This window comes from Harpia harpyja, chromosome 1 (genome assembly GCF_026419915.1).
Source record: "Harpia harpyja isolate bHarHar1 chromosome 1, bHarHar1 primary haplotype, whole genome shotgun sequence".
Lineage (NCBI taxonomy): Eukaryota > Metazoa > Chordata > Aves > Accipitriformes > Accipitridae > Harpia > Harpia harpyja.
In genome coordinates, this window is record NC_068940.1 from 50,794,988 (window position 1) to 50,818,624 (window position 23,637).

Genomic DNA, 23,637 nt, shown 5'->3' on the forward strand with positions numbered 1-23,637 from the left:
TTTTAATGCAAACAGATTGCTAGGATACCTAACAATAGGACTGTAACTCCTGGATTCTGATCCTCCTTCACCGCATGCAAAAAAAAAAAGATGCTAAGGAAGCATCAAGTAAATCCCTTACCCTCAAATCGCCGCCCTTAAGAACAATGCCAGTCAAGCAACCCCAGGCTTTCCCTCCAGCAAAGCAGGGCTTTTTAAAGTGTATCCCTCGATGTTGTTCACAAACCAGCGAGTAAAAGTTGGGGTTTTTTTTTTTACAGTTTGATACATTTTAGCTAAAACGACCGCTGGGCGGAGGGAGATCTCCCCCCCCCCCCCCCCCAGCTCCCCTCCTCGGCCCTCGCCTCCCCAGCCTCAGCCCCCTTCCCGGACAACCGGCTCCGAGGCGAGAACACCGCCGTCACCCCCGAACCGAGCTCCGCTCACCTCGCCTCCGCCTCCGCGCCCGACCCTCCGCCGCCGAGAACCGGGGGCCGCGCCGCCGCCTCTCCCGCCAAAACCTCCTCTGGTAATTCGCGGCTGGCGGCGGAGGAAACTTTGCGAAGGGGCCACCGCCGCCCTCCGCGGGGGCAGCCGGCCCCACCGACCGCCGCGCAAGCCCTTCACGCCCTACCTGGCTCTCACCGCCGCTACCCTGCTGCTCCCAGATCCCGGGCGAGGCTCCGGCTTCAGCACCGCTACCATCCTGCCCAGCTAGACTATGAGCGGTATCCTTTCCCCCCCACACCCCACCTTTTTTTTTTTTTTTTTTTCCCTCCCCCTCTGGTAAATACCACATCTTAGAGTCGGAATCCTGCAGTTGCTATAAATAATTGCACATCGCGTGTAATAAAACGCAAGCCCCAGCGCCATGCACAGCTCCTATTTCCCTCTCCGTCCGCTTCACATGCTCAAGCCGCCCTGACCTCAAAAATTAAAAGATCACGGGGGGGAGGAGGAGGGGGGGATGGGGGCGAATTGACTCCAACGAAATGACAGAAAACACATGCTGGAAAAAAAAAAGAAAAAAAGGAAAACCAAAGAAATCGCAACAACAAAGAACATCACGCCACACAAATGTCTACAGATTCTGCTTTTGGCTTTTTTGGTTTTTGGTTTGGCTTTTTTTTTTCCTTTTTTTTTTTTACCTTGCCTGAAAACGGGATCTGCCCCCAGCGTCTTGGTGGCTTGGGTTATTTTTTTGTTTGTTTGGTATTTTTGGTTGGCTGGTTTGTTTATTTTGCTGCTGTTACAGTACAGTGCCTGTCTTCCTGAAAGACATGGTCTCTTCCTCCGCCTCCGCCTCCTCCGCGGGAGGAGATCCGCCGCGGCGCGGTGGTGGCCGGGGCGCGGTGGCCGCGCCGGCGCCGCCCGGCCCGCCGGCCGCCTGCCGCCTCGCCTCGCCTCGCCTCGCCTCTCCCCGCTCCGCTCGCGTCGCCCTGGTCCACCGCCGGGCTGCCGTCGCCTGCCCTGCCTCTGCCGCTGCCTGGGTCTCTCTCGGTGCCTGACTGGATCCCCGCTCGCTCGCTCGTCTCTCTCTCTCTGCCTGTCCTCTGTCCTTTATCTGCCGCACTCCCCGGCTGTACTGTCTGTCTGCGAGTCTCTCCCTCTCCCTTTCTCTCTCTCCCCGCCCACGCAGCGTAGTGCGCCTCGGACCGGAGACAGCGGCGCGTTTCGTGTCGCTCCTCGCCGGCTCCGCGCTCGCTGCGCTCAGCGCCGCCGCTCCGGCTCGTGCTGACTCGGCCGCGCCAACGGCCGCCTCACAGGAGCCGTTGGCTCCGCCGCCATTGCCCGCGCCCAATGTCCCCCCCCCGCGCCCGTCCTTACCCCACCCCACACAGACACACGCCGCCCGCTGACTGCGCGGCCGGGCCGGGGCGAGGAGCTGCCCGGCCGGGCTCTGTGTGCTGTCTGTGTGTGGGGTGGGTATGTCTGTCTGTCTGTCCGTCCGTCCGTCCGTGTGCGTGGCTTCCCGCACGCCGGCCACTCCAGTCACACTGCTCCCCCCACCCCACCTCCCCCCCAAGCCCTCCCCGTCAGCCCACCCCCGGCCAGGAGCAGAGACAAAGCACCCGAACAAGGCTGGTAAGGAGAAAGCTCGTTAATCTCCTCCGATTCCTTGTTATTTGCTCTCACCCACTCCCCGTCGCCCCCAACCCCCCCAAAAAAGAGGGAAGAAAATAGGCCTTTGACTCCAGAGAACAGCTTTAGTGAAGGTCTGGGGGAGGGTGGTTTTAATTATTATTTTTGCTGGTGAAACCCGACAGCATCCACGCTGCTCAGCCAAGCTGCTGAAAGGGGTAAAAAAAACAAGACTGCAGCAGATTTTGGGTGGTAGCAGATGAGCCACTTAAAATGGGGCACATGATCCCCTTCCCCCTCCTCTCCCCCTTCCCAGCATGTCTCCATCTAGGATCTGGCTTGATGATATTTCTCCAGGAGCCTCGCTGCACACCATCAAGGCAGAGGGAAACAGACATTTCACCAGCACATGTATTTCCAATACATAAAACCCCTGCTATCCATTTAAAAACCAAGCCTCGTTTTACACAATTGAATACAGCCAGGCATTCATTCTGCACCCAGCCGAGAAAAGGGCATTTAGCTCTTTGCTAGGTGGCTATTAATATGCAGTAAAATTATAGCCATACAACGCCAAATGTAATTGCCATAGATCATTTAGAGCAGATCCAGCAATTCAGCTGCTGGAAATGCATGCTCTGTGAATAACCATGCATCTGGTACAATGCCCTCTACTACAATAACCTGAAAGGAGACAGAAGCGTCTGGTACTAGCTGCAATTAGTAATCCTATAGATGAAAAATAAACAGTCAATAAGTACAAAGCAGCAAGGTCCTATGAAATATAGTGATCATTTCTGTCTACAGCAATACAAATAACCCAACTCCCACAGACAGACAATTCTTATTTAAAATACACAGTTAAAAATGCACTCCTTTCATTACGTACTTTCAGAAAGTCCTTGTTAAAAAAGACAGTTTGCCACAATTAACAAATGTAGAAGAACTCATGTACCAGTCAAACAGACAAATATACAGAAGGTTGGGGGGGAAACATCTGCTTTAGTAGGTATTATCCTGGCACCCCTGGAATCCCTCTTTCCTCTCAGAAGCAAACACCCGCTTTTACCAGGGACTGCTGACTGGAATCAGACTGGAAGAATACAGCGAAAAATGAACCACAACAGGGTGTGCATTAGCAGGCTCCTGGTGCATGCCTCAAGTGATGAGAGGCACTCAGCCAGGCACACCAAAACCTGTTCTGCTAACACAGCTCCTGATGTGGCTTACTCCTAGGATGGTCGTGCATGGCTCCATCTACTTTTAATTTCATTATTTAATGTATCCCCACACTGTGTGCTACAAAATGCATCTGAAAGCAAAAAGACTGGCAGAAAGGCACTATGCTGAAGCGTGCTACAGCTGGCAACTGGGGAAGGACCAGTTCTTTGCTTTTGAAGTGTGTTTCCTTCAGCCATCTCCACTGTGGACCAAAGTTCATTTTCCAAAATGGCTATCAAAACTATTTTGAACAGGCACTGAAATGCAGAGGACCTCAGCTGGCTGCTGCACATCATCATCCCTTCCCTCCCACACAGGGTACCCAGCTAAGGGAGAGAACACAGGCTGCATTGGGACATTAAAGAAGCACTCACTCACGCCTTCACTAGCCGACTCGCAACTCACCTGCCTGAGTAGGAAAGGGGGTGAGGGGAGCGAATGTTTCATAAACCTTACTCCAGTCACTAGACACAATGAACGTGTGAAACAGCCACGTGTCCACAGCTTGTCTCCCACTGTTGGGATACTGGAGTGTCTTCAGAGTGGGAAGCACCAAAGCTATACATCAGATCTGTAAGTAGATAAAAATTCATCCAAGCTGTAGTCCTGGCAGTTCACTCCACTCTCTCCTGTGTGGCAGGATGTGCCTTGGTGCAAGTTACCAAATGCTAAAAGATGCCAGCTACAGCAACACCAAAGGGAATACTCAGGAGAAAAACCTAGTTATCACCCCAGTATCATGCAAGCTAGAATTTCAACTCAGAATAGTGAGCAGCATCAACACCAGCATGTGCAAAGAGGTGAAATTGCCTCCCTTTGTTGAGAAGTCACCTCAGACCTCGGAGTCAGATATGAATCTAACAGAATATGCATCTTACATGCCCTCTTCAGGACTTTTCTTAGCAGAAAGAAAAATCACAATCATTCCACAATTGTAATATCTAAGAGGCGGGGAACCATGGCAATGGTTTGCTGCTGCCTGTGCCAATTTGTAAACATGCACAGGGATAACTGTCCATTTAAACCTCATGGAAGTCAGCAGAAGCTGTGTGTTTAAGCACAGGCGGAATTTGATAACTTTTCAGACCTCTGAGACCTTTTCCTGTGTGTTTCATAGCCAGACTTTGGGGGTAAGCAGAAAAAAAAGAAAGACACAGGACCTACTTCTCCAAATACTTTTTTTTAATAAAGCATTTAATTAACCCCCAAGTGCATGCTTTCCAGGTCTCTGGTCTTTGAAAGTGCACTTGTGCAATAGGACCACCCTACAGCAGTGAAGCATACATCTGCTACATGTACACAAAATTCCAACGCTTCAGCTCAAGATATTTTCAAAGCATGACAACAGATTATATTACTTGTTCACTGCGAGCACACTTCCTAACTATGTTCTCTCAATTTCACTTAGAAATCAAGAAAACCTTAGTGGGCTCTCAAAAACCGACATCAGATTCGACGGATGTGATGTCAGACAAACGTACAGAGCTTCATGCAGTTCTGCAATCACAGGGGATTACTGTAAAAGAAGGCATGCAATTTAATACATTAATAAAAGCTTGCATGACTGGTTGCACATTTCTTCTGCCTCTAGTCATTTTTCAGTGAAACAAAGCTAACATGTAAAGTCTATTGTGTTTTGGAGTTATGGAATGATTCAGATTGAGGCACAACAGCATGATAAGCTAACTGTTGATGTATTTTATCATAATCTTCTGTACAAGAGATCAGTCTTTAGGGGGTTTTTTATTTTTAAACTTTTTTCCATTTTTATGTCTTACATGTTACAAACAATTTAATCATGCATAATTTGCAGATGGACTTAAAAATACTGTACTTCTATTTAAAATGGCACTTAACAATACGTAAGTATAGCCAAATTGCTCTAGTTTCAAACACTTCTCCGGAAGAGCTGAAATATTTATTCCAGCTACATCACAAGTAAAGGAAAATTAACCAAGTGATTTGTGTACAGCTTGTAGTGGTAGCTCAGATTTGATAAAAAAAAGAAGCTTTATGCTATTCCCACTGAAGTCAGGGAGAATTTTGCAATGGACTTCATTAGGATTAAGATCAGGTACCTAAATCTAAGACTCCCTCTTTGGAGGAAGATCAATGAACAACCCTTTAAAAATATAATCTGTTGCTAGAGGGGCTGAGGAAGGTATTTTTTTCCCACTAAAAGCACAGCATCATTTCTTTGTGTTTGACATTTCAAATCCCCTCTTAGTTTCTTTTAGAAATCCCAAAGTGTTTGATGTGCCATATCTGTGTATCTTGAAAAGGATATTCCAGTATGGAGTTCCTCACCCCACAGAAAAACAGTTGTCTGATCCCCCCTAAGACCAGAAACTGTAGTGCCTGCTCAGCTGTGACTCTCAAAAGAAGATGAGCAGGAACTTGAACTCTAGCTTTGACAGCTAGCATTGGTGCAAAAGGTCTCTCCTGTTCTAGCCTTTTCCTTAATTTATGTTTATAGGCAGGAGGACAGGGGGACTTTCAGGTCACAGTGTTGGAGGGACAGTGGACTGTTTCATGGGCTAAAAGGGTGGCTGGCAGCTCAAAAAAGGACGTTCCAAAGTAAGCCAGAAGCCACACAGAGGGCTCAGCCTGGTATCCTTCTGACTCGGTCATATTGCAGACAACATTCAAAGAGCTATGACAGGTTGAGAAATTCAGGCAGCAGTTGCTCTGGACAGAAGCTCATCTCTGATGTAGGTACTTAGCATCGCGGTATTTTTTGTAATAGATATGTGTGGCATGCACGTTAGGGCGAAGAGACAAAACAAGCAGTGGTGAGGAAGAGAAAGAGCAGTAGGAAGAGAGAGTCAGCAAGAATGTTGTGAGCTGTGGTGTTAGGATGGGCCAGGGAGAAAATGGTGAGAAAACGAGGAGGAGGGAGAGTCCCAGGCAGGGAATGCAGTGAGTTAGTTATCTTGGGATCTGTGATTCATTGTGGGTAATGTGCACTACCTACACATATTAGAGTCCTGTAGGGAAGAAATCAAGCTGAGGAAATTCCAAAATCTTTCAATAGGATTTATGAGCTTTAATAATCCAACAGCTCAGGGTCACCTAAGAGCCCAGGAACTGCTTGGCTCACAAGTACGAGTGGCTCTAAGGAGACATATGACAAACATAGCATCTGCAGGAGGGTAGTTACAGTCCTCGGCATAGGAGCCGTAAGAATCACAAACAACTTCACTAGCACAAAGCAGTTTCCCGTCAAGATCTTACCAAGAAAAGTCTTTATTGCAGCCCTTTATCTAAAGCAAAGTATAAAAGCATAGCTTTCCTCCCAGCACACCTAGAGAGCAGACAAGCTTTGGTGACAATTTTCAGCTACCACAATAAGAAGTGCGTAATACAGGCTTTCAAAAGTGCCTCTCTCACTGCTAAACCATCACTAGACCTATATCTGCCCTTAAGGTGTCCTGGCAGAAGAGAAGCCAGGGGACTAGAGAACATCATGGGTGAGCAAGTGGATCCAGGAAATGAAAGAGAGGGGAAAAAAGAAAAAAGCAATCTCGAGAGGAATCCCCATGTACCTTCCAGAAATCCTGCCAGAGCAATATTAAGAATAGCAGTAAGACATGATTATGGAGTTCTGGCCTTGGTTTAACACTCAAAAGCAACACCAGTATATTTTAGAGAAGACCATCACCCCAGCTGTAAGTAGACCGAGAACAATCATACAGACTGTGAGGTATATTTCAGTTCAGCTATTTATTTCATGTAGTGAGGAGCCTGGGTCTCAGTAATGTTCAGCACACCTCTGTTCTGTGTTTCGGTCAGGGCACATAGATGTAACCCAATGCAGTGTCTGTTCAATAAGCAGTGCCGCTATGTAGATCGGATACCATATGAGAACCCAGAGAATGAAGTTGGCAAATGATTTGGAGGTGAAGAAAAGACGACTTGCTGTGCCAATCGGCACCTGTAACCCAGAACACTCACCAACTACCAACTTCTCCCTTTGAAATTCCCCTGAACGTGTTGCCCTCTTAATTTTCGCTTCTAGAACATCTAGTCTTCTCTGAATTGCATATTTTGAATCTAACAGTTTAAGAGAAGGCTCCCATTGACATCAGGCCCAGACCTACCTTGCAGGTCTTTTTCACAAATAAATCAATACTACACTAGTATGTAGATACTCTTCAACCAGATACCATTTTTCAGTTTTCCTTTAAAACATTTTAAGAATAATGTTTAACTTCTCGCATCAGAATCTCTGGAAAGGATCCTGACCACAGCATCTGTGTAAGCTGGATGTGTTGCTTTCCTGTTGCCCACCCAACCTCACAGCAGTATGCTCTGAGGCTCACACTGGCCAGGAAGCCACAACACTAACCTCCAGTGAGCAGAATACAGACATATATTAACCCTGGGATTTCAAGCTTTCCTGCTGCCCACAATGCCTACATGTTGACTCACATTTGAACTGTAATATAGAGGAAGCCAACTGGGGACCTCCCAGAGAGAGTGGCACTGGCCTTGGCTTCTATACACCTGCTCCCACCTCAGACCTCCTGTGGATGCAACTGCAAGGCTGGGTTGCTAACTCAGGACCATAAACATGAAGTGATGGAGTTCAGTACATCACTATAAAGATGCTCAGAAATTATTGCTCTTTTCAGATCCCCAATCCAAAGTCTACTTGTAGGAGAAGGTTGGGCTTTATCTTTGCTCAGGTCACTCCCACTCAAGTTAATAGAGATACTGTCTGAGTCTAAAGAGGGTAAAACCAATATAATGGCTTCAAGATGTGGCCACTAGTATTGTGGATAGTCACACCTTAAACACTGTTGTACCAGGAATAATTAAAAGAGAAGTCTGCAAAAAAAATGTGTTACCTAAACAAGGATGAACCTGCCAGATCACAGACTAATTCTCAAAATCTGTAATCTATACACAAATTGATATAAAGGTTGGAATTCCACTAAAGGTAAATAAAAGAAAGGCTAGTTCTTATTCTGTAAAATGGTGACCATCTGTGCTTACCCCCCTTCCCCCAGCTTTATTAACCTGTTCAGTTAGAGAAGCAGCAAACAACAAACATCAGTCATGAATGCTGCTTGAGAGGAGATAAGGAGACCTTCCACTATAGAGGGAGTTAAGAGCATAACATCATTTGCTGGCAGATCAGTTCCCCTCACAATCCACATGAGATGAAGTAGTTGCCCCCTTTACAGCCACATTGTGCTGTATGTGCAAAACAGTGTGCACATGTGCCAAAGAACAGGAGCAACCTGAAAAAAAACAAACCAAACCAAAACAAAACAAAACAAAGACCCCAACCTGTGCTAAATCATGCTTTCCAAAACCAGCTCTTTACAAACTACTGGAGGCAATGTATCTGACAGCTTCTTTTTACAGCTTATGTACCATCATGTTAGTTTTGTTTGTGCTCAGTAAAAATGACCAGAAAAGGCACAGATGTAACCATAATTTAGCACAGTCAGTGTGACGCTACTTTGGACCGCCCTACCCACAGATCCCAACAGTAGCAGCAGCCCTACAGTAATCAGAGAATAAATAATTCCTGCTATGTGTCATTTGAAAACCCTTTCAAGTTTTGTCAGTGCTGATAAAACTAGCAAAAATGTGGCCTTTGTCATGCGATTGGGGAGTCTTAGAGGTTTTTCAAGGAGCTATGGGTTAAAATCCTACTGAGGTAATAATTTGATAAGGTGTGGGGATTGCTACATTGCACTGGCTCATTGGGCTCTTTATTCCCCCATCTGACTGCCATTACAGCCTTAGCATGTGCCCCTTACCTGTGAGCAGAGCATACTGCACAGCACACCCTCACCTCTCCACTTTCACACCTTTGGGACCACTGTTCATTTCCCAAGACTCTTAGCAGAATATGAGTTTGATAAGCATCAATTTAGCCATTTGCAGTGTTTCTCTTAAACACTTTGGAATCAACTTTTGTGTTGGCTAGTGGGCTGCAGAAAAGAGACAGTAAAGAATGGATGGATGACTGCTGATGTAAAAATTAGGTCCATTCAACACAAAGTGGTGGGGGCTGTATAAAATCCCACAACGCTGTACTTCATGGACAGAACGCAAAGACAGATACTTAAGCTTCCAGCACTTTGAGGTCTTGGAGTCTTAAGCATAGTTATTTCTCAGTCACTGCCCTTAAAATAATACAGTTCCCCCAAATTTTCTCCAGCTGCCTTCTTTTTGTTTCACCTTGCCTTATCCACTAGACATATTTAAATTTTCCTTTGTTTGGAATCTACATTTTTTCACGCCCTAAAATTATAGCCTTTGCAATGCGCAATACTGTAGAAAGTCCCTTCATTGAAAGAGCAGAACATGGTACAATTTTAGCATCATATAATTTCCCACATAATTGTTAAATCATTTTCTTCCCTTTCTCCCTCCACCTCTCTTCTTCTTCTTCTTTTTTTTTTTTTAAAGGAAAGAAAGATTCAAAGTGCATATCCAGAGAGAGAGAGACAGACAGAAAACTTAACAGCCTCGTAATACCGTGCTACACTGCACCTCACCTTTATTGCAACAACAATCTTGCATCAATGACAAGACTTTCCCTATCTACTGCTTTGGTCGCTCAGCATTGGACTCTGTGCTCTGCAAGGCACTACTGGTTCACAAATGCAAACCTCCTTGTGTGTTTGTGACATTGTATTCCCAAATATCACATCACAGAAATATTAAAATAAAACTGTTCATAACATTTTCCTGTGCACCATCTGGGCCTTGCAAGAAAGCTGACATTATCTGTCAAACTAAAGATAACCACATTTTCTCTCTTTTGTATCGTTAATGTTTGTCATCGCAAATTTCACTTTAATGCTCCAATTACATTATGACATTCTTACAAACTGAATGGCACTAATGACTTTCATTATTATTTACACACTTCCTTAATTATAAGGCTCTCCCTCTCATTCACAACATGTTCTCCCTCATAACACTCGCTCTGATATAAAGCTAATGAATTTTAAACTTTCTATTACATAAAAGCTCATGATTAATTACCCAGCTTCCCAATCTCTTCATGATGCACAATACAGGGCTCTCCTGCAGTGATGCAGCAAAGGGGGAGAAGTATGGAACTTTTATTCCCTCCTCAGTGAAACCAAATAGAGAGATAAATAAGAGTCTCTTTCTCTTTAAAGCGGCATATGCAAATTTAATTGAAAACAAATATACATCAAACCGTTCCTCAGGAGAAATCTAAATCTCTCTATATTAGCAGCATGTAGTAAACAGGATAATAATGCCTATTATTATCACCTTTAATTTTTCATGACAACAATTTTTTTAATCTAGTTCAAGCAAAAGACAGTATAAGTAAAAATACATGGCTTTTACATAAGACTTCTTAGTGTTGTATGCTGTATCACCAAGATCAACTATTTATGTGGTTTTAATTATTCAAAATACTGGACTCCTCCACTGATAAAAAAGACAAGACAAAAAAAACGAAGGTTGCACCACACCAGATGAAGGGCAGTCGTGACAAATATAAATTACTGCACTTCAGACTGACAAAGGTAACACAATAAAACAGAGCCTAGAAGACTTTGAAAGACATTGTGGGGGCACTGAACAGCCTAGCACTGAAATTCAGAGCTCAGTATTTAAGCACAGATACAGGCTGCAATCTGCACAAGCTGTACATGTCTCAGTGCCTGTGCTGCCAACAGAAATTGGATTCCCGCAGCCAAATGCAAATTTACTGACAGCCACGGGGAAAAAAAAATGGGTTAATTAAAAAGTGTGGCTACTCTTACCCCATTTGCTGGCTAGAAAACTTGACCTTAAGATTACAAGGAACCTGTGCATATAAAAAATTTATTTCCTGCCATTCCAAGGGAAGTTCCCTTTTATGCCTCTCCCCTATTAGTAAAGCAGGAGCCAATATCTATGCAAATATATACATAATCCAAATAGGGATATAGTCCCAAATAGGACAAAAGCACATCCTGCCATGACTGAATCGATGGATAGCCAGCTATGAATGACATATTCGCTTAAACCAAGCACGGGACACCTAGAAAGATGAAGATTCATTTGCCAGAGCCATTTACCTATGTGTTGCCTTTATATTAACTCCTACTGCTGATCTGCTGCTGGACCAGATAAGAAAACTGGCTCTGTTGTGAGAAAAGCCTGTTTTCTTTCAAATGCGGTTTGTTTTCTTTTTAATACTATATGCTTTAAGTTTCTAATCAGTTTCCAGTCTCATGGAAAACCCTGGAGGCATATTAAATTAAATAAATTCCCTGAAAGTTCAGTACAACACAACGATATAGTATAGCTTCAGCCTTGTGAAAATTCTGAGAGATGATAACCATACTTTGGTCTGCTTTTGAACACTTCTTCATGAGTATGGCAACTATGTGGTCCTACACACCAAACAACTTAAAAACCCAATTTTCTCAGGGTGTGATCCAAGGCCCACAGAGTAACCTATATGATCATCCTACTACTTTCAGTTAGGATCTCACTCCAAGGCTGCTACTCATCAGCATTTCAGTTATCTGAATTATGAAACTCCCCAACATCAGAGAATGTTCTGTAGTTTAAAAAAAAAAAACCTTGAAGGAATCAAAAAAAAATTGGTCCTTCCAATCTCTTTAATGTTGTCTTGCATGCTGTGTGTCTTACAAAAAGTTATTAGGATGTATTGGGTCTGGCTGAGGTGGAGTTAATTCTCCCCATAGCAGCCCTCATAGCACTGTGCTCTGCATCAGTAGCTAGAAAGGTGTTGATAACACACCAGTGTTTTGGCTACTGCTGAGCAGTGCTGGCACAGCATCAAGGCTGTCTCCCCAACATTTTTGCCCCCCCCTCAATGGCAGGCTGGGGCAGGGCAAGATCTCGGGAGGGGACATAACCAGGACAGTTGACCTAAACTAACCAAACAGATATTCCATACCATATGACGTCAGCTCAGATATAAAAGCTAAGTAAAGGGAGACGGAAGGGGGACATTTTTGTCTTCCAGAGCAACCACTACGCGTACTGAAGCCCTGCTTCCCAGGAAGTGGCTAGACATCGCCTGCTGATGGGAAGTAGAGAATAATATCATTTGTTTTTCTTTGCTTTCGCGCGCAACCTTGGCTTTCAGTTTATTAAACTGTCCTTATCTTGACCCACGAGCCTTTTGTTATATTTTCTCCCCCCTGTCCAGCTGAGAAGGGGGAGTGATAGAGCAGCTTTGGTGGGCACCTGGCATCCAGCCAGGGTCAACCCACTACATAGGAATACATTATGAAGCAAGAAGTATAAACCACTTCTATTATTTCTTCAAATCCGTAGCTAGAAGCCAGGCTTCAGAGGGCAGGCAGGCTCTTGGCAGAAATTTAACAAATAGCAGAGATGGAAGAAAGAGAGACAGATGCAAAAAGAGAGTAGGTCTCAGAATAACATTACTTTTCTGATTCTAATAAAGTTCCTTTGCTCAGCATTCAAAAAACCTGGCAACTTATGTGTTATTCCAGCTTTAATCAACATGTGATTCAGGGATTCATCATTTGCCCTTAGATATTGTATAAGTGCTCCGTGTAAATAGACAGAGTGCTCCTGAAATCCATTTTTCTCAAGATTCATCTGCTTTCTGTGGCTATTGCAGTTGTTCATCTTTTGTTGCTGACTCTAGAGTCGAGAGCACCAGACTAACATACCTATATAGGATATGTAAGTTTACATTCAAAACCTCCTGACATTTTGGGCAGAGAGTGTCAGGCTTTCACAAGGGGCCAGATTATGCTCCTCAGTCACATTTACATGCCCATCAAGAAATTTCAGAACAATCCTGTTGAGAGTCAATTGAATGCATGCACACAAAAAGTCCTTTGAGCAGTGTAAGAGGCATCCTATACGCTCTTGAAAGATTTGACCATGACTCTAACGTCTTATTTGTTGATAGTTTATGTTGCAGATAATCTTCCTTAAAATACAGTGAATAATGAACCACAGTAGCCATTAATCTTGATGATTGTTTCCATGTAAAACAGTTTCTATGTTTAGACACATTCATTATTTTCCAATGTTATTCAGGAGTAATTGTACTCTAAAGAAAACGGTGTAGTCCTTGGACTTCTTCATGTACTTGACTATTAGTAATAGCACTTACACAAAAGAAATGAGACATCACAGAGTAAGACACAAACATAATAAAACAGTCGAGCTAATCTTTATACAAAGATATTAAAACAACTGGAGAAGGTTGATAATAATGTCAGAATAGGTAAAATTAGTCACAGTTTAGTAAGTGGCGTGAGGGTTTGCAGTTACAATTTTATGGCCCATTGCTAAAGCAGACCAAACTCATGATAAGTTTACAACCCACAGGATCAAGTGATTAATGACAATTAAAAGATAAATGTGTTTTAATGACATATGGCGTTACCCTTATGCTATGTAGCTTTCAACAATATTTTTGTTTATTGTGATATTTATGTCATGAAATTCTAGTTGTTGAAGATAAGTAAATGTGTTTATATCACCACATTCCCTGAAAGAGGAGTGAGACACAGGCCCTCCAAGATTCCTTATGAAGAAGAAAAGATGTATTAAACAACTTGAAAGTGAGCTAGGCATGGCGAACAGGAGCCTTGTTTCAAATCTGTAACTCCATTACATGGCCCTGTGATCCACTGCTTATATGAGCACATGAAGCATGAAGCCTTCTCCCTAGCTTGCCTTTCCTGTCGATGTCAGGAGAGCTTCATGGCTCGTGGAAGTAAATGACGGCGATGGGAAGTGCTTCATAAGCCTGGGGATAGGGCAGAGAGAAAGGCAAGATGCCACTATGAAAAGTAATTAGTGGCAGTGGGGAGTAATCTGCTGAAGCTTGTTCTACAATTGATTTTGTTGTTACACGCTATATGTGATCTCCACAGCCCAAGAAAGATGAGCCATGCATCACCTGAGAAAGCTGCATGTGAAGCAGTAACATTAAGCGGGAGCCCGGTCTTGACTTCACATATCAGGGCTCTGATCCTGATTCTACCTTTTATTTAATGGATAATTTTAAGCAATTCAACCCATCTCTGAGTGCCTTTGTTTATTCTTCACACCTGTTTCTTCTGATCTTTCTTATGGCTATTGTAATTCTATCCATCATTATGAGTTTACATAATGGCAGCCCGCAAAAATGTAACATCCTACATCGCAGTCTGAAAATAATCTCATTGAAGACGATGGGAATTTTACACTGATCTCAGCAGCAATCTCGTTTGCCAATAATATCATCTGCATGTATTCTTTTGAAATGTTTGGTATTGATTAACACAGTTTTTAAAAGCACAAACAATAAATTATTCATTTTGATTTATAGTTATAGTAAGTGTTTATCACAGGCAGAGTATTTTCATACAAATCAGAATACTTAGAAAATAAGCCAAAAAACCCCCAACAGATCAGCTTTTCCCTGTATTATAACTGTAATCACTTTCCTATAAACATAAACAAGACTGGGAACCTCTTTCCTGAAATGCCTCAGAAAAGAGATGAGCCTGGCAAACCAAGAAAGCCAGTTAACCCCATAAAAGACAGTGCCTTCATGGAGAACATCTTACTAATAGCTCCCCTGCTCTAAAAGCACAAGCACCCCTGACTATTTATAATACATCGGACAAATGGTACTAAATCTGCAGGAGTAAAATGACAAAGCTCACCAATTTTTGATAGAACTGTACATGACTTGAGGACCTAGATGAATTTGATTCAGGACAAATCAAGATAGACCCAGCCATTTGGAAATACTGCAAATAAGGTCCTTAAGTCATCACACCCTGCTATGGAGAAAAGCACACGTTAGGGAGACAAATTTTGAAGAAAATAGGTGCTGCAGTAAAATCCTGGCTGTACAAGTGATTTCTTCTTGTGCCTATCATTCTTACTGTTTGTACAATACTTGTACTTTCTGAGTCCTGCCTTCCTCCTACCAGGAGCTGGCAGCTTTTAAGATTGACCACAGGGATGGGGCAGGCACCCAGCCTTGCATACCTGAGCATCACAGCCAAAAGTGGTGTGCTTATTTCCAAAACGGCACCAGGGGATTCATAGCATGGCCACCAGTAAGAGCATCACAAACCCCTAAATAGCAGAGCTCTTTCCTTTTAATTACAGTGCCCAGCATTTTTTCCAAGGGTGAGCATTTCTCCCGTGTCCCCTGTAGGCCTTTTGTCAGCTTTTGTGCACTCTTGGTTGTTTTGCTGATACTCCTCAGCAAACATGGTGATAGCTGGTAAAGCCATACATATCCACACATCCATTTGAGAAAATGGGCAGAATTAAAAACAGATAGTGTTTCAATGCCAGTCTTCACCACGACTTTTACTGGACACTGGTAAGGAAGGTGGCCGACAGCTGCCTCACATCTAGAGCAAGATGCCATGCTAAGAGTGCAAGAAAAATTAGATTTTTCCAGTGATGTTGGACTCCACTCACAAAGCGTGAGGGTAGCACACCTTGTAGATCCTCAAGCTTTGTGATTTATGCTGTCTGCGTCTTCTCCATTACCTCGATTACTGTTCACCTCAAAAATAAGCTCTTTCAGACTTTCTTTGCCCTTCTACTCCTCCATGTTCCTGTCCCCTGTCCCATGCACTCTCTCCTTTCTCCTTTTCCTTTTCCCTCTCTCCATATTCATGCCGGAGGGTATATCATGATGAAGTTTTCTAATCAATTGTCTGACTCATTGCCTTATGGCAGAATATTGCCATGGCTAATGACTAATATGACTGCAGGATTTCCAAATGTCATCTTATAAGATCTTACAGACTGCCTATTAACTATTTTTTAGCCTTACCAGGATTAGCTGGGTAGCAAAATAAAACAGTATGGTTTAGCCCAGTAAACTTATTTCTTAGCAGCTGATTTCTATTTATAGGTATCGCCTAAATAAAACCGTATAGGACAAAGTATTTCCAAACTGAGAAATGCTCTGTTCGTGAACAGCTTTTCCTATGATACTGAAAGTGTTCATTTGCACAGTGAATGACAAAAAATAGTGTTTGAAACTTTCTAATTCTTGAAAGACGGCAGCTGATACTTACATTCATATTATGATTCATTATAAAAGAAGAAATGTGTGAAACTGCCAAGACAAATAGCTAGATGCATTGGATTTGTCGATTTTTATTTATGCACACCGCTTTTCCCTCCACATTACAATTTTGTGATGAGCAAAGGAGTAGCACAGCACATTTTCACTCTGCAACTCCTGTGTTCCTGCAACTGAAGCTAATATTTGCCCTTTCAGTTAAATGCAGTTATTCTCTGATAGCAACTTAGTTTTATTTTAGATTGACATTAAAGCAACATACTTACTTTCAGTAATAAGAATTTTTCGCACTGATAAGGAATTATCACAAAAAGCAGTAAGAATAATCACAGGGAGAATTGTAGATGATTTTAAAATCTGACAATATACAGAGGATGCTTGCTGCAATCCTAATGATGCCTAAACATGTCCAGTATTATTTACAGACACGTGCATTAGTTCTGTTATTCTTTTCTTGCCATGCTCCTGTATATAGCATGGAACTGCAGACGTTCTCACCCTTTTGCCTTTTTCAAATTCCTGCGCTGGCATGAACAAAGAACTTGCTAATCATAGGATTTTGATGCTTCCTCTGGGCAATCAACTGTTACACTCCTGCAGTTTGACCATTCCTGAAAATACAGCAATATTTGACCAGTTCTCTTGCACAAAACTGATTTCAGCATTGACAAATTTCCAAGATAGCCATTTATAAATACTTACTGATACCTTCTTGATCAACTCACCTGGTCACCTTGCCACTGACAGTAAAATGACATTGATGTGAAACGAACACCCTCAGAGATATTGTGAGAAGGGTGAAGTGCCAGGGAGTGCTATTTTTTGCTGCTGATCGTCAATGAATTAACAAAAGCATTATCCTGGGTATAAAAGAACAGAGCCTATAGCTAGATGAGGAGATACAACATCAAATTGGGAAGTGTAAACATCAGTGTGTTAGAAAGCTAATGAATAATGTCACAAGACCTTAAACTAGCTAATCTCATTGAGACAGCTTGTTAGATGATCAGACTGCCTAGCTGAGAAACCTGCTTCCATTACTGCTGTGTTTGTGGTGTCAAGCCCAATTAGTGTTTCTCCAGATGAATTTTCATTCATTAGATTTGGAAAGCCAAGTAGAAAAAAATGCAGTGGAATTGAATTTGTTTCCCTTTCACTAGCAGAGTTTTCTCTGTACTTAGGTATCACAAATACACGAAACACACACCGAGACCGGCTCTAGTAACTGTCACAGTTCTGCTCCTTCCCCACAGCCCTGCAGGCTTCAGCTTCTCTAGCCCCTAGCCTCTAGCACAGGAGCTCCACCATATTAACCTGAAAAATCCAACACGGCAGGAAAATTTCTACCTCTTTACTCAACCTGCACGAATTTGCTGTCAGCCCTCATCTCAGCCAAAATAGGGTATGCCCTCCTTCCATCTGCCAGTGTTTCTAGTTCGTTCTGTGTATGTGGGTTTTTTTCTTTTCCCCAAAGCTGCATACGCAAAGGTAACCACTGCTGACTCAATCCTGTGGCTCCACTTTAGCATGCTCACATCAGGTTACCCTATCTTACCATACAATAAGTCACTTCACTACCAATATCTCCTCTAAAGCCAGCATCTGGTGGAAGAAAGTAGAATTTTGGCAGCTGGGGTGAAATCAAAGCCCTGCTGAATTCATGCCACTGATTTCACCTGAGCCTAATTTTTACCACCCATCTTTACAGGAGTATTATACAACATTGGATAAGTTTTAAAAATTGCTTATTTCCTGTTATGTAATGAAAAACTTCAATCTTAACCTCATGCAGTGCACCTAATAAACTGCCATAGTAAACTGCTGAAATATTAAGGCTATTAGGTTGTCTCAGTTTTTAAGAGTAAATACAGCAGGCATTTTTATTTTTTTAATTCAAATGCAAAACTTTCCAGGTGTTGAGTTTGTAGTGACATTTTCAATGTTCCTGAAGAATTAGGAGGGGAACCTATGAATTTTAAGTAGTGACAATCAATAAGGTTTGAGAAATATTATATTAATACTTAAATCTCAAGCCCATGATCCTGACAGAGCTGACACTTAGTATGTACTCAGTCATCATAATTTTTATCATTTTTCCTACTCTGTGAAAACACTGCTGATCTTGTTTTGGCTGTCAACTATCCAAGCATACTGTTAAACTCCTCATTTAATAAGATAAGCAGTTTCTAATGGGATTTAAAACTCTAGGTGCAATGCAGTCAATATCAAATACTGGCATAAATCTCTTGCACTAAAATTCATATCTGTCATCAGAAGCAGGGGGAGGAAGGGGTTTTTGTTTTTTAAAGCATCTGTAGCTCATGATAGCAAAGGTTCTATATTCAGGAACATGCTTTAAATTAACTTGGGGTGCTGTTAAAGAAGCCTACTCCCTCCAGCTGAACTGAAATTAGGCTGATTTCTTCCAGTTTTTTTAACAGCCAGATAATATGAATGTTCGGTTTTGCATCTGTTATACAATTGCTTCTTTCTTCTGAGTCGTTTGGTAACCTCTAAAAATAGTTCACTCTTCTTGAATTAGCAGCACAGTGTTATAGATCATGTAGACAGAAAAGCCTATCTCGTGCTTCTGCATAGCCATATGCTACAGGGCTCCAGTATCAGAAAAGTCACTGCAGTGTATCTTAACTCTAACAGATGTTACTGCTGGCCTCTTCGAGAGCTGGAAGGAAAAATAAAAGAAAGAAAAGCAATGGATTACAGGCCAAAACAATTGCTTGATTCTGACAGTAAAACACTATGTCCATGGAGGTGGACTGCGACGTAAAAATGTTTGTTTTGAGCAGCTTGCTTTGGAGGCACAATAACTAATTTTTTCAGGTCAGTACTCAACTGCTTTTATTGCACCTGGAATAGAAGGTGATACTATTTTTGCAATAGAGGAACTACCTGTTTTGCAAACAAACCCCAGTTTCTGATGGAATCAGAAACTTGAAGTTCCAGCTCTCCCAGTGATGTCCTGCACACAGAAGTCCCAGAAACAGGGGAATACATTCATTTGTTGTTCTGGAGTACTACTAACCTATTATCTGATACTCAGCAGTAGGTGTTCTTCTAGGATTACTCCCTCAGGTAAATTAGATTCTCTTTTGTTTGGCTTTTTAGCTATGTGATATGTCTGGAGAGAATTATTTTCCAGTAAAAACATGTGAAAGAGCCTCAGCAAGCTGGTGAGATGAGAAATGGCAGCTGGAAAAATTACTAAAGTCCAAGTGAAAGTATGTTTTAAAATATAATTTAATCAAAGGCAGACAAGATCAGTCATGAAGTTAGAAAGGACTTTCAGGTGAATGACAAGGCACTGTTAACAAGCCAAGCTTTGCTGAGAAAACAAACCAATTTGAGAACAAAAAAGAACAATGTGCTGGAATGTCATGCATACAATATAAATACAGTCCATGCAATAAATGCATGAAAGAAAAAAAAAAAAGATATTTTTTGTTGTTGTAGCTTGTGGGAAATCCTAGCATTTTCCATGTAATTCCACAGAAAAAGAAACATTTAGTTACGTGTGTCTCACCTTCCCCTTTCTCATATTCTAAGAGGGTCATAATATTCATGGGATATAATACAGACTATACATTTTCATTGAGAAGGCAAACGGATTCATTTCCCCTGTGCATCTCAGGCCTTTCTGAAAGTGTTTATTGTTGTTATTTGATATCAGTTGCCATAAGAAATGTTTCCCCCCATCCGTTCATTTTTCCAAAGGGCCTGCTAGGAACTTATATCTCCTTTTTTTTCTCTCTATTGTTCTGTCCAAAGGGACTGTGAAATAGAAGGAAACATACTCCATTTCTACCACTAAAACCAGAACAGCCTTCTCTGCTGGGCTGGAAGAATGAATGGCTTTATCCTGAGGTGAATTAACTGCTTCCCTCCAGGACAAAACCCAGCTATGGGTTCCCTTCAGGGGATCCATGTCAGAGCCTGTGCCTGCTCCAGACAGAGAACGTGAACCTATGCTGCACTGAATTTGAGTGGTGAAAAGCTTCAAAACTATCTCAGCTGTTTGTTCTTGTGCTCCACAGCTTCATCGTACTGTCATGCCACACACCAGGGCACACTGTGCACACACAGCATCAAGCCATAAAATCACCTCTCTGGTTAGCTGTAACTTTGCCTTCTTGTTATTGAAGTCATTTCAGGTGATCCATTCTACCTCAAAAAGAAAAAAAAAGAGAAAGAGAAAGACAAGGAAGAGGAAAAGAAAGAAAAAGAAGAAGAAGAAGAAAAGAAAAAGAAGAAGAAAAAAGAAAAAAGATAAAAAGAAAAAGAAAAAAAGGAAAAAGAAAGAAAAAGAAGAATGTGCATTTCTGCCAGAGAGGTGCCGTAGAAGGTCTGTGAAGATTCAAACCAAGTTCTGTGTGTTATGCAGATGCAATCAGTCACACTCCCAAGGTCTACCAACTTGGGAGGATTAAAGGATTTCATAAGTGAAGTAAGTTACACTGGTCTTCTTGTCCAGCCTCTTCTACAGCCAACAAATAACTTCAGTCCCTATAGCATGCTATATCATAGCTTCAGGAACTATTTCAACTGAGAAATTTCTTCTAGGTAAAAGCCTACAAAAATAGCGTGTATCCTGGGGTCTACTGTGCTAGGGTTAGGGGGGGAAAAATTGTTTTGTTTTTACTGCACTTGTATTTTCTGTAAAGGAAGGGGCATTTGTGAGATGTGCACAGATACACATGCACATAGAAATCACATAGCGGATCTGATCCTACCAGAATCCTACCTCTGATCCTGAAGTGAACTAAAAGAAACACTTAAATAACTCTTCCCAAGCTCTTTCCTAGCACTAAACTTAAGATATTTTTCTTTATCCATACAAATGACCAAGATTCAAGTGTATGAATTTTGCTAACAATACCCCATAGAACTTCAATGTCATGGCAAAGAGTATTTCTTTTCTAATGTTAAACATCCCCATTTATAAATTCCACCAGCATTGCAGTACAGAGGCTCATCTACCTGTTTGCGACCATTCACTGCTTTAGGTACTTTTATGTCACCTCTGAGTCTTCTTATTTCTAACGTAATCTAGTTTTTCACTTCATATGAGAACTCTCCTATGCCTTTATTCATTGTTGTCATTCTTTTCTGAAATACCCTCTAACCCCACAGAATCCTCTCTAAGATAAAGTGACCTGTTCTATATGGGTTACTCCAGGTGAAAATGTATTTATGAGTCATGTAACATGTCAACGTTTATTTTACTGTTCCCAACCACATTCCTAATGACTCCTAATTCATCACATTCCTAGTTAATATTTTTAGCCACAAATGCACATTGATTCCTAATTAATATTTTTAGCTACAAATGCACATTGCCAATAAGCCTGCATTTTGATGTCCATTTTCCCATCTTACTACTGTTAATGCAAAAATCCTGTAAGGGCTGGCTGGTAAACAAGAGGCATTTTTTGAAAGACTGCCAAGATTTCAACATTCCACTTCAAAACAAGGCTCTCAAATATTTCAAGGAATAAACATGAGAGAAAGCGTGCACAAACCACACACAAAAGCTTGCTCTCCCTAGGCTCTTCATGGTCTCCCAGTGATGGTGAAGCTACCGGTAGCTCAGCTGTAGAGGATCATAGCCTGAATCAAGCAAAGCCATTGAGATGAAATTTTCTTTTTCAAGAACAGTTGTTTAGATCCTTTTGCAGATGTCTTACTATTTTATTATGTGGCATATATTGTAATTTCAACCCAAATATTTGGAACAAATGTTTTCTTTGTCTGTATACTTATGTATATACATTAATATTGAATACAGGGAAGTTGATAATGCAGTAAGAGTTGAGTTTAACCTTCACACAAAACACAATTCTAAGTGAAATAATCAAAGTAGCCTTTTCTTAAAACATTTTGGGTAATTAGAAATCAGTGACGTTCTTAACATAAAGCCAATACCCCTTCATCTAATCTGACTGTATGCTGAGCGTTCTTCACTTCATAACTTTTTCACATTAGTTTTCTATATTTTTCAATTTTTTGTTTCATTTTGTGAGGCAAAAGATGAAAGGAAAATGAACTCACAGCAAGGACTGAGCTCTAGTGAAGCAGTTGATTGTCTCCGGAGAGATTTATTGTGAAAACTCTGCTAGCTTTCAATTGTTTCATTAAAACTAATTATTGCTAAATGACACTTTAAAATCTTGTGTGTATAATCATGGTGTATGTATTAGGTAACCTTCATTTAAGGCTGGAGGAACATGTGAAACAGCTTAGGAAAAAAACTGGCGTGAACCTATACTAATTTATTTTATCCTTTTTATGATTTACTGAAACATATTCTTCACCAAAGGCAGTTAGTAATACGAGTAGCAACTCAGCAGAGTGCTTATGGATATGTCTGAAGGCTGCAGCGTCCTAAAGAGATGTTCAGAGCTCCAAAATGAGAGTATTTCAAACAACCTCATTATGTTTTAGATGAAGGAATGCATCTTTGTTTACTTTCTGATTTTCAAACTTTTTGGCACAGGAGCGCATTTACAGGCTTATATATACATACGTGCATGAAAACATACCCACAAACACATGCACAAACACAAGTTAGAAACTCCCCCTCCTTTTCTTGCTTAATCATATAATCCCAGGCATCACACATACATTTGGCACCACAGCACAGCTGCCTCCCTACATTATCTTTCCCATCCAGAAAGAAGCCCCAGTTCTGTGGATCCCAGACCACAGTAAGCGCAGAACCAGGATTACTCTTCATGGCTGGTGCTTCCAACACCCGTCTCTGCAATGTCGTCTCTGAGACAAGAAACATGCTGTGCTTAGTGGTGCTAACAGGCAGGCAGTAGTCCTAAACTCTCTGTAAATCTTTGCTAACACTATCAGCTGGAGGTCTTGCCATACATGTTGCAAAACTCTGGTCTCCCATCTCCCGCTTTAAAAGTCTTATTTCCTCTTTCAAGAGAAAGCAAGCCACAGGCTTACGTAGGGTAGCAAATGTTGAGGTATCAGGAAAAATTCACCATTTGTAAAAACTTTATAAGAGCTTTAGCTTTCATCAGTCTTAAAAAGCCCAACACATCAGAAATGTTAAAGATAATTATAACAGGGTTTCACATCTTTTAAATTAACTGCTTTGTCTTTGAACAATCTTTGCTCAAAAACATTTCTTGCACTTTTCAGAATTAAAATGTGTTCAGATTTCTGAATTCAAAACATGCAATCTGACTTGGCACTTCTATTTTTCCATAATCTGTCCAACACAGAGATATATAATAGATAGCTGTATGCATGCATTTTCAGTTAAATTA

At 41.7% G+C, this 23,637-nt stretch overlaps 1 protein-coding gene across 23 annotated transcripts in view; it reads right to left on the reverse strand.

Moving 5' to 3' along the window:
- The window catches only part of ARPP21 (cAMP regulated phosphoprotein 21), a 206,836-nt gene that overhangs the window by 145,568 nt on the left and 37,631 nt on the right, over positions 1-23,637 (reverse strand). For 9 of the 23 annotated variants that reach the window (XM_052793277.1, XM_052793397.1, XM_052793367.1 and 6 more), the window contains exon 1: positions 614-734. The exons of 1 other annotated variant lie outside the window; for it this stretch is intronic. The gene's annotated coding sequence lies outside the window, so the exon portion shown is untranslated. 13 more of the 23 variants (XM_052793314.1, XM_052793309.1, XM_052793387.1 and 10 more) reach the window with 5 other exon arrangements.